The following is a 12,673-nucleotide window of genomic DNA, read 5'->3' on the forward strand; positions in this document are numbered from 1 at the left end:
ATTCACTAGTTTGAGACTTCAAACCAGTCTGCAGAGAATTCATGATTATCAACAATTTATCATCAAATTGAGCATTAGAAAAAAGTGTCTCCCAAGACTTCACCTTTAGTGTAGAGGCAGTCGTTATTCACATTTGGGCACACTTGATTCCTCAGTTTATACCATGTCAACTATAACAAAAGGCCTTCAGTGAAGGGCCCAGATTAAATTTGTTTTTAAAAAACTGTCCACTCCAATCAAAAAATGGGCCAAAGAACTAAATAGACATTTCTCCAAAGAAGACATACAGATGGCTAACGAACACATGAAAAGATGCTCAACATCACTCATTATCAGAGAAATGCAAATCAAAACCACAATGAGGTACCATTTCATGCCAGTCAGAATGGCTGCGATCCAAAAGTCTACAAATAATAAATGCTGGAGAGGGTGTGGAGAAAAGGGAACCCTCTTACACTGTTGGGGGAATGCAAACTAGTACAGCCACTATGGAGAACAGTGTGGAGATTCCTTAAAAAACTGGAAATAGAACTGCCTTATGACCCAGCAATCCCACTGCTGGGCATACACACCGAGGAAACCAGAAGGGAAAGAGACACGTGTACCCCAATGTTCATCACAGCACTGTTTATAATAGCCAGGACATGGAAGCAACCTAGATGTCCATCAGCAGATGAATGGATAAGCAAGCTGTGGTACATATACACAATGGAGTATTACTCAGCCATTAAAAAGAATACATTTGAATCAGTTCTAATGAGGTGGATGAAACTGGAGCCTATTATACAGAGTGAAGTAAGCCAGAAGGAAAAACACCAATACAGTATACTAATGCATATATATGGAATTTAGAAAGATGGTAACAATAACCCTGTGTACGAGACAGCAAAAGAGACACTGATGTATAGAACAGTCTTTTGGACTCTGTGGGAGAGGGAGAGGGTGGGATGATTTGGGAGAATGGCATTGAAATATGTATAATATCATATATGAAACAAGTCGCCAGTCCAGGTTCGATACACGATACTGGATGCTTGGGGCTGGTGCACTGGGATGACCCAGAGGAATGGTATGGGGAGGGAGGTGGGGGTGGGGTTCAGGATTGGGAACACATGTATGCCTGTGGCGGATTCATTTTGATATATGGCAAAACCAATACAATATTGTAAAGTTAAATAAAATAAAATTAAAAAAAAAACTGTCCACTGTCATGATATGTGCATATGCACACATAAACATGCAATTATATGACACATATATTCATGGCATACATATGATGAACATATAGCTATATCATATCTATATAACTGTAATTATAGACACACAATAAATATATAAATTATATTTATATTTCCTTTCTTTTATTTTCTTATATAAGGATGTTGAAGCAATGAATATTATCTGAAAATGACTCTAGGAACTCACTCCAGGTTGTTGATGTTGAGCTACCAGGTACCCTCTCCTCTCAATGAAAGATGACATACTCAGACTCAGTTTCTCAAGGATTCCTAGCAGGGATGACCACAACATCCTTTGAACTGTATGTGTGCAGGAACAAGGCAACTGACGTTCCCATTAGTCCCTTGTAAACAACTGACAGCAAACATCAACGCTTTCTGGCAGCTTGATTATCTTTCCAATATCAAGGCCGATTTCTTATGCTTTTCTGCATAAGATGAAAAACATATAGGAAGTATGATCTATTTACCAATATGGAAGCCATGCCTTACTTAACAGATGCCCTGTTATGTGTTATTATGGGATGATGGGAAGCTGGGGATGTGTGCATCCCTCTCCTGCTTACTCTAAGCTTGAGGCAGTCTAGTTTCCAAGATAGCACCATAGCTAAACTCATTACATGGTGCTGTGGATGTCACCATGAACCCTGGTGTGTAATCTGGTGAAAAATAGAAAAATGATTCCAATAGGAAAACTATTTCAAACAAGAGATAAACAATTGCAAAGGCAGATTTAATCAAGATTTTAATATGAATAGATCCAACAAAATGCTCTTATCTTCTTTTCCTTTTTTAAAATTAATCTTGCCTCTCAAAGAAATATAGGCTGAAATGATTGCTTACCTTCCTATAGGTTTTATATCATCCTTGAAGACTGAAAATATACGGGAAAGGAGACAGAGGGGGAGGGGAGCAGAAGAGGAGAAAAATAACTAAAACAACTACTGGAGTTCCAATAAACACGGTTCACTACCTTGTCAGTGAGAATCCAATGGCCATTAATGTCACCATTCCAAAAGAAAAATTACCCCCCACTTTATCTATCAAATCGATATCTACACAAAAGAGGGAGAGTATCATAGATTGCAATCAGCAAGCAGCTCGATAAATTGTCTTAGGTTTCTAAGCCACATTAATCAGATCCTTGTTTTAACTGATATTAATGCAACATTTTCACAAACTGTATTGAATATTCACCTCTGCTACTTCAGGGATATTCTTGGAACCCCTTAAAACATTAAATAGTGGTTTATAATTCTATGGAGGTAAGGGGCAGAAGTGGGGAGACAATATTTACATATTTGCTAAGTAATATTAAATTTTATATAACATTTCTTAATGCAGAAATTGAATAAATATGTTAATGCTGAGAGAAAACAATTCAGGTTACCTTCATAAAAATGATGCAGTATGGTTGTGTTATATTGGATAAATCATTTTCTTCCTGACTGATTCTAGTTTGGCTATTGACTATCAACTATATGTGCCCTGTATCTCAGTCCTTGAACCTTTTAAAAATAGTTAAAAGAAAAATCATTTATTTACTTAATTTTTCACTTATAAGCTACCATTATTTTCCTAGAAAACACTGATGAGAAATTTACTTGTTTTGTAGATGCTCTCATTAACTGCATGATCTGGGCGTCCTACTTGATGAGGTAGAGTACTCTAAAGTACTCCCCTCCCATATACCTTCAAGTCTAAATTTCCTTAAGTGAAATGTTTCTTCTCACATTATGTCTTTCCTGGGTGCATTTTGTTCTCAGCTAGACACTGTTTTGCTAGAGGCCAGTTAAATTCCTGCTGAGTTCGGGTATAGATATAGAAACAGCAAGTAGGGAAGGCTTTGCCTTCTGGAAATACTTTATTAATTCTAACAAGGAAGTGAGATACAAGCACCAAAATACTGAATGGAATGTCACTAAATGCTAGGGTTCTGCAAGAAGAAAGTGAATTTGCAGACAAGGCAAAATATGACTATTTTAGAGATAGGAGGGTCATTTTATTAAACAGTTTCTTTAGCATTCAAGAATGAAACAAAATAAGTACCTTAAAAAAAAAAAAAAGAATGAAACAAACAAACCTCTCCAACGATTCTGTGAGCTGGACTTCTCTTATTTCCTCTAAGTCACCCCAGAACCCTGGTGGGCCAGACCACTGACAAAGAAGCATCAAGTGGCAATAACTGATGGTCGGTATCAAACACCGGCCAGGGGAAAAGGTAAGTAATTTATTGCATGCAGCTTAGTGTGTTATGGGGGAGATCAAGTAATATGAAAAGAAAATAATAATAAACCATGAGTGATTCAAATCTCATCTATCCCAGCTTCTAAAGAAGAAGGTGCTGTTTGTTTGCCGGGTCTAGTGATTGGAAAAGTGGCAATTAATATCAGATTTTGGTTGTTACTCTTTGTTTTTTGTTATTGTGATTTTACACTGTATAGAGGTTGATCTCTAGGTCCAACAACGTCCAAAACATTGGTTACATAACACAGTGTGAGGAAATATGGAAGCGGAAATAGAAATATAGTAAAAACACAATGCAGTGGCCCATTCTCTATTCCATGGAACCAGAGAAGATGCCTTGGGAAAACAAAACTTAAACTGATTCCTCTTATGTAAATCAGAATTAGCCAGGGAAAATAAGGTAACAAGGATGTTTCACGCAGATGTGCATAGGTCTAGAAATGAGAGTTTTAAATGAAAGAAGGCTATGGATGCGTGCAGTCTAATTTTCAACAGTGGAATATTTTCTAGCTACATTTCTGTTATTAACTTCTGGTTTGATTTATTATGGTCTGAAAAAATGTTTTATATGGTTTTAATCCTTTTAAATGTGCTAAGACTTGCCTTATAGCTTATGATATGATCTACCTTGATGAAGTCTATGAATGTGTATTCTGCTACTGTTGAATATGAGGCTATTGATTAGTTGGATAAATTAAGCTGATGATATCATTTAGTTCTATAATATTCAATTTTGTATTGAACAATTGATTACAGAGAAAAAAAAGTAGAAGATTCCACGTGCAATTGTACATTTACTTTTTATTTCAGCTTTATCAGCTGTGGCTTTACGTCTTTTAAACTCCAATATAAAGCACTTACAATTACTGTTTTGTGGTGAATTTATGCCTTTTTCATTATGAAATTTACCTGTGTATCCCTGATGAGTTTCCTTGTTTTGAAAGTTACTTTTTTCTGCATTTAACATAGTTACCACAGTCTTTTGATTAATGTTTGCATGATTTTTGCTCATGTTTTTTTATCTTTAATTTACCTGTAGCACTACAGTTTAATATTTTAGGGCAGTAGGTCATTCAGTCTTTGTACTTTACACTATCCAACAATTTTTGTCTTTTAAATAGTGTTTAGACTATCTGTTTTTAATGTGCTTATTTATATGGTTACATTATGACTCACTATTTTACTTTTTGATTTTTGTTTTTCTTTTCTTCTTTTTCCCATTTCCTATCTTCTTTTGGATTATGTCAATATTTTTTAGAATTTAATTTTTACTTACATTGTGTTTTTAATATTTTATTTGATAAATAAATATATTTTTATACCCTCTTCAGAGTTAATTTTCTACAACTTCAGTTAAAATCCAGAAATCTTACAACTGTACAGTTCTTTTGTCATAAATAAGACTTAAAGAAAAAATAATTTATTCGAATTATCCAGAAATATACAGCTTCCATGACTCTTCCCTCCTTATAACTTTCCCTCTGTTAAGTCTCCCTTTTTTGAAGAACTGCCTTTAGTTTTCCTTTTATATCAAGTTCTATGGCAATGGGAAAATTCTTTTACTTTTTCTTCAGCAGAAAATGTCTATCTTGCTTTTTTCTGAAGATATTTTTATTGGATACAAGACTCTGCATTAATATTTCTTTTGTTTCAGTCCTTTAAGAAAAGTGTTTCCCTCTTCTGTTCTCTATTTTAATTTATTCTGGTAAGCAATCTAAATACATTCAAATACACTTCCCTCTTTGTGTAATGTATCTTTTTTTTTTCCCTGCCTGTTTCAAGATTTAGTCCTTATATTTGTTTTCTGATAGTTTTTTTTGATGATTCAGAGAATGATTTTCTTTAGGTTTATCCTTTTGAGGACTGGCTGAGCTTTTTAATATATACATATATGTCCTTTGTCAAATTAAGTTTTCAGCCATTATTTCTCCAAATAGTTTTCCTTATCTCTTTCTGTTTTCCCCAGTGACTCAAATGTTAGGAATTTGGTATTGTTCCTTCAAACTCGGGCTTCCTAGGTGTTAGTGGTAAAAAATCTGCCAGCCAGTGTCAAGAGAGGTGGATTTGATCCCAAGGTGGGGAAGATACCCTGGAGGAGGAAATGGTAACCCACTCCAATATTCTTGCTTGGGAAATACCATGGACGGTGGAGCCTGGTGGGGCTGCAAAGAGTTGGACATGATTGAGCACACACGCACATGACACCCTCCTCTACCAAACTTAGTTCCCTGAGTTTCCATTCATTTATTTACAATCTTTTTTATTTTGTTTGCTTCTACTATTCAGAGTGGCTAATTTCTATTGGCCTATCTTAAAATTTGTTGATTATTTACTTTGCTATCTCCTCTCCATTATTGAATGTATTCACTGAATTTTTGTTTTAGATATTATAGCTTTTAGTTCTCTAATTCTCCTCTGTTTTCTTTTTTTATGGTCTTTCTTTGTCTCTCTTACTGAAAACATATATATATATCCACACATTTCTAGAGCCTTCATCTTCAACTCATAAAGCATGATTATAATACCTGCTTTACAGTCTGATATTTTTTGCTTTTGGCATTTGTTTATATTCTTTTGTCTTCTTATTTTGGATTGTGTCCTAGATGTTTTTATATCATGTTGTGGGACTTGAGCCCTGTTAAAATCATCTGGAGAATTTTAATTTGTGTGTGTTTGCTGTCAATAAGTTCTGTTAGATTTAGAATACAAAGTTGATCTCATCTTCTGTGTGCAGTGGTTCCAATTTCAAGTTCAGTTTTCAAATTCATTGCTATGCTCTTTAGATCTGTGCTATGCATGCCCCACTCTGAAGTTAATTTAGGACTTGGCCATTGATCTATATAACAGTTCAAAGCCTGTGCTATTGCGTCTTTGGGTCTGTTTCACACATGTGCAGCTCAAGACTTAGTTCACCTGGAGCCTAAGACCTACATTGTTCTGTATATAGAAATTATTGTATAGATGTCTTTAGCTCTCCTTCTTTGAGATTTCCCCTATATTCCCTAGCTCCTGGAAGTCCTTTCCCATTTCATCTAGCCAGGAAAACTGGTTTACTTCATGGTTTAAGTCCCTATGCTCTTGTTCAGCAGTGGGCGCTGGAGTTGCCTTTTAGGCAACAGAGTAATAAAAAAGGGCAAAAGAAAAAAGAGTTCTCTGAAACATACTATTTGGTCCTCAGGGGACCCTTCTCTTGGTTCTTCTGGCCAGGGTATTGGATTTTCTGTCTGAACTTTAGCTACCCACACTATTGTTTTTCTTGGGGTAATGCAGTTTAGCAAAGGGACTAACTTCTTTTCAAAACCAAAAATCAAAGGAGGCAAAAATAACTAGGAAATTCACCACTGATTTTGTCTCTCAAGTCTTGACTTTCCTTGTGAACAATTCCATATGTAATTCCTTCTTGTTCATGCTTTCAGTTTATAATCTGCCCAGAGTTTACAGAAGTAACTCATGGTGGAAATAGGCTGTAGTTGGCTTACTCCATTTGACTGGCATTTGGAAGTAAATAAAATGATTATAAAGGACCTATGGACTTAAGGGTGATCCCTATGGTTATCTCTGGTTAGAGCTATACATGTGGATTATAAGGGCTCTCATGGGGTTCAATTTGCCCCAGAAGCTTTGACAAGTGAAATTTTGAAAAGAAAGAAGTTGTTAAAAGTTTTAAGTTCTACCCAGAGATCAAGAAGTATTAACATCTGAAAAGTATCCATTTAAGGACATAGATGTCATTGGTAACCTTGGCAAGAACAGTTTACATAAAGTCACTAGGGCCAAATGATAGTGATTGATTGGTGAATGGGAGTTGAAATAGATAATTCAAGTTTAGATAATGCAAAATGGAATGTGGCTGTGAAAAGGAGAAGATAGGGCAGAAGCTGGAGGAAGACGTTTTAGATTTGAGATATCTCTTTTTAAGTTTTATTTTTAGGGGACTTTCTTTGCTCTGAAACTGGAAGTGGCCTTAGTACTTTAAAATGCTAATAGGATGAAACCAGTAAAAAAGGAAAGGCTAAAAGCAGAGAAAGAAATGAAGTCTCTGAGATGGTGGTAAAAAGGGTTCCTAAGCACAGGTGGAGCCACTCATTAAGAATGAAGAAAATAAAACTTGAGAATAATGAAAAATCTTCAGAAAAACCCTGGAAAACTCCAGTGAATTACTGGTATATAAGTGGCTTATTCCTGAGTCTGTTTCTGAAAAACCCAAACTAGACAACTCTGTAAGTATTAATCTAGCCCTGATTTCACATTCTTGACAATGTTCCCACTTCATCTATGCAAATGTCTATTTTATATCTCTACTTTTTAAAATAAAATGTATCTCAAGCCTAATATGTTCAAAGCAGAGCTCTTCATCTTTTTAAAATGTTGTTCTTTTTTTCAATCTTCCTTCTTGTAGTAAACTCCATCCCCCTTTTTAAGACAAATAGTCATCCTTCATTTCTCCCTTCCTCTTTCAATTCCCCCTTTAACCATCAGTAAGTAGAGTTGACTTTGAGATTGCCAGAATTTGTTTAAAAATGTCCATGTACATTCATCTGTATTGCTACTGCTCTCCTAAGCCATTGCTCTTCTACCTGTATTAACACAACTGTCACTTGATTTCTCTAATTGCTGCATCTTTACAATCTAATTAATCAAATAATTGCCACAAAGGTCTTTGTAAATGTACCTGAAATCATGTCCTTTGATATTTAGGAAATCAGTGGTTTCTTGCTGAACTTAGAAATTTCTGCTTGATTACCATGTGTACATGCAGAGGAATGTGAAACAAATATTTAACAGCTGGTGTGGAATGCCCCTTCACCAGTGGGACAATACACTAGGCAGAAGTATAATGCTGAAGTACTTCCTAATAATGAATTATCAGCCTTTCCTGAAAGTGCTACATGCCCACATTCTCCTTCACTCATGCTTCCCCGTCATGGTGTCCTTCCAAACATTTCATTTGACTAGAATCTTCCCATTCCTGCTCTTTCCCTTTCTATATATTATCTCAAACATTATAGTCTCTGTGAAGCATTCTCTTACCAATTAATATCAAGTCCTTACCATGCTTGACTTGGTCACTATCTCACCTGTTTGCTTCATTTTCTTCGTGGGACGGAAAACTATATATGAAACTATGTTATACATTTACTTGTATCTTTTGTTCTCCTCAAATAGAATTTAAATTTATCAAGAATATGGATCTTGGCTTGTATTCTCACCATAACCAAGGACACTGCCTGTCATAGGGCAGACATCTAAGGCTCACATTAAATGATTGAACCTAAACAGCATGTTAAAATGCAGAGACATTACTTTGCCAACAAAAGTCCGTCTAGTCAAAGCTATGGTTTTTCCAGTAGTCAGGTATGGATGTGAGAGTTGAACTATAAAGAAAGCTGAGCGCCGAAGAATTGATGCTTTTGAACCGTGGTGTTGGAGAAGACTCTTGAGAGTCCCTTGAACTGCAAGGAGATTCAACCAGTCCATTCTAAAGGAAATCAGTCCTGAATATTCATTGGAAGGATTGATGAATCCTTAAGCTGAAACTCCAATACTTTGGCCATCTGATGCGAAGAATTGACTCATTTGAAAAGACCCTGATGCCAGGAATGATTGAAAGCAAGAGGAGAAGGGGACAACAGAGGATAAGATAGTTGGATGGCATCACTGGCTTGATGGACATGAGTTTGAGTAAGCTCTGGAAGTTGGTGATGGACAGGGAAGCCTGACGTGCTGCAGTCCATGGGGTCACAAAGAGTCGGACATGACTGAGCGACTGAATTGAACTGATGAATACATAAATGTAAGAATAGATGCATAAAAAAGTTGTGATAAAAATGTCAAATAAAAATAAATTATCAACTTTATAATCTATCAATTCTGTTTCTAGCCTACTCGTGAGTGTCAGATCTATACTTTGGAATTCCTATTGAAATGCTCATCAGCAACTAATTCTCCATATGAATTCATCCCTTTACCTTGAAGTTTTCTTCTTTTATTTTCTGTCATGTTACAGGAAGCACACTCATCCTATCACATTTGCAATACAGTTGAAAAGGTGGGCTTTGAATTAGAATTTAATGGGTCCTAAATTCATTTCTGCCACTATCATGTGTGGAAACATTGCTTAACCTCTTTGTGATTTAATATTCTTCTCTATAAAATAATGATAGTGAAAACATTTTTTAATATATTTATTGGGAATATTATAAAATTAATTAATTCATGTAATTCTTTGAAATTATGCCTGGCAGGGAATAAGCATTCTTTAAAGCATAGGATTAGTAGTTGCAAGATGAGAAATATGGAAGTAATCTCCACTTCTCCAGCAATCTTACTTTCCTTATCTGCTTGGAACACGGACTCAGCAAACATTTCCCCAATTGAACTTCTCTAATAAACTCCAATTACTATTCATATCTGCACCATATCTTCACTATTTACTGCTGGAAAAGCTTAACTATTCCCCTGCTGCTCCATCTCTGTCTTCCTGTCAACTCTATCATAATGTTCTTTCTAAAATAAAAACTGGTTTATGATTTTCCTGCCTATAATTTCTCAATAACTTTGTATTGTCTTCAGGATAAAACCTAAACCTAGAGAGATAACCTGTCATTTTCCATAACTTCCTCCTGGAAACCCATCCTTAATCCACACTGATGGTTTACAATGGTGCCCATGCTCAGCTGCTCTCTGGCCTCTGAGCTTTTGCTTATACTGTTCACTGTTTGAAGGGTAGCCTTCTCCTGACATTCTCTTTTGCCTCCTTCTCCTCCCAACACCCTTTTTATTTAGCAAATGCCAATTAGTCTTTTCTAAAAAATTAATTAATTTGAACTTTTAATTTTTTATTGGCATATAGTTGATCAACATGTGTTAGTTTCAGGGGTACAATAAAATGATTCAGTTATACACAGACATGTATCCCTTTTCAAATCCTTTTTCCATTTGTTGTTATTCAGTTGCTAAGTTATATTTGACTCTTGGGGGACCGCAGTGTTCTAGGCTTCTTTGTCCCTCACTGTGTCCATGAGTTTGCCTAAGTTCATGTCCATTGAATTGGTGATGCTACCCAACCATCTCATCCTCTTTATCCATTTAAGTTACTAAATAATACTGAGCAGAGTTCCCCGAACACGCTGCTATATTTAAAATGGATAACCAACAAAGACCTACTGTATAGCACAGGGAAATCTGATCTGCCTTTAAATTTCTCATCACCTCTTTATTTGACTGACTTAATGAATGAAGATCTATTAAGGGCCTATCACATGCCTGGATACTTATAGTTATTGTCATATAGTTATATATGTCATACATATAGTTATAGTTATAACTATAATAACATAGTTATTATAAATATTGTCAATACACTGTGAGCCAGATTTCTTCTTGTAGGCTTTCTTTTTTTTTAATTCCAGACTACATTTGACTTCAGATTTAAGATCTCAGTCTTTATGTGGCTAGGAAAACTGCATTTTCACAAGTGATTATTTTTCCAAATAATTTTTTTTTAATTGAACGTCCTTGTAGTTCCTCCTCCCAACAGCTGGAAATATCATTAAAAGGGTTTCTTCACTAATTTCCCAGATATCATTTTCAAGTTCCCGTATGTCTATGAATTTCTGTGAATTTTAAACTTAGAATAGACAAATATCAATGAGTTGTTATAAAATAGTTTGTCCATTGTTATTCAGAATTTAATTTAATAAATAAGAAAAGTATTATAGTTTAATTACAGATAGAACATTATTTTGCTATGATTGTTAAGTGGGAAGCAGGTAATTATAATTTAAATACGGTTGGTCACATTCATTGTAATTGTGAAAATTTGCTGATATTCCTGAAAATAAAGCTAATGTAAAAATGTTTGCTATCATGAGAGATCTCTGTCATATTCAGTTCAATTTCAACTTCTTTTTAACAGGTTAAGGTGCATTAACTTCTAAGCTACAGGAATCACATGGCGAGTGAAATAAGAACTCCCTGGTTATTTAAAAAACTGCACTTCTCTGAACTTCTCATCAATAAACCAAAAGGAGACTGGCTAAGGATCATAGTTTGACTCAGAGGTTGTAAATGTTGCTGGGTTGCTAAAGATGAGGAAATTCTGAGTTGTTGACTAGAAACATTTATTCATTGATGAAATGTCCTCCAACTGTTAATTACATAGACCCTGAAAGAACAATTCAGTTCCAATTCATCATGAAGATAGATGAGATCTTGAAGTTATGGCACAAAAGTTTATGTAATTTTAATTCAATTGCCCACACTACCAAGAAACCTCCATAGGGTCCTTGAAATTGCCCAATATTTAGTAACAACATCTTTATATTTCAAAAATAATGTTTTTCTTGACAGGAATCTCTCCAGCATGAAACCACTGTTATAAAAATTCACAAACGGTACATCATTCAAAATGGAAATTTCTATATTGTTTCCCGGGGGCTGGAGGGGATTTTCAAGAGCAGTTCCAGTGCCCCTCTGTTTGGAGGAAGGACTGGGGCAGAGCTGAATGGATGGGACTCCAGTCTGAGCTAATATTTTCACTAGAGTGACCCTTCTCTTACATAATTATACCAGGGATATCTACATAAAGTTTGAAAATTGGATTCCAGTAAATATTAAGGAAAGGATAGAGGTTGAAGTATTTCAAAAACCTTGTACCTCAGCTCCTCATAAATTGTGCATTTGTTAGTTTTTATAAACTTATTTTTTAAGTTAAAATGGATTCTGAGGCTAGTGAATGTTTTAAATACATTATTCTCAAGTAAGCCTATTTACCCTTTGAGTACATTCAGTTCAGTTCAGTTCAGTCGCTCAGTCATGTCCGACTCCTTGCGACCCCATGAATCTCAGCATGCCAGGCCTCCCTGTCCATCACCAACTCCCAGAGTTCACTCAGACTCATGTCCATTGAGTCAGTGATGCCATCCAGCCATCTCATCCTCTGTCGTCCCCTTCTCCTCCTGCCCCCAATCCCTCCCAGCATCAGAGTCTTTTCCAATGAGTCAACTCTTCGCATGAGGTGGCCAAAGTACTGGAGTTTCAGCTTCAGCATCATTCCTTCCAAAGAAATCCCAGGGCTGATCTCCTTCAGAATGGACTGATTGGATCTCCTTGCAGTCCAAGGGACTCTCAAGAGTCTTCTCCAACACCACAGTTCAAAAGCATCAATTCTGCAGTGCTCAGTTTTC

This window comes from Bos javanicus, chromosome 9 (assembly GCF_032452875.1).
Source record: "Bos javanicus breed banteng chromosome 9, ARS-OSU_banteng_1.0, whole genome shotgun sequence".
NCBI lineage: Eukaryota > Metazoa > Chordata > Mammalia > Artiodactyla > Bovidae > Bos > Bos javanicus.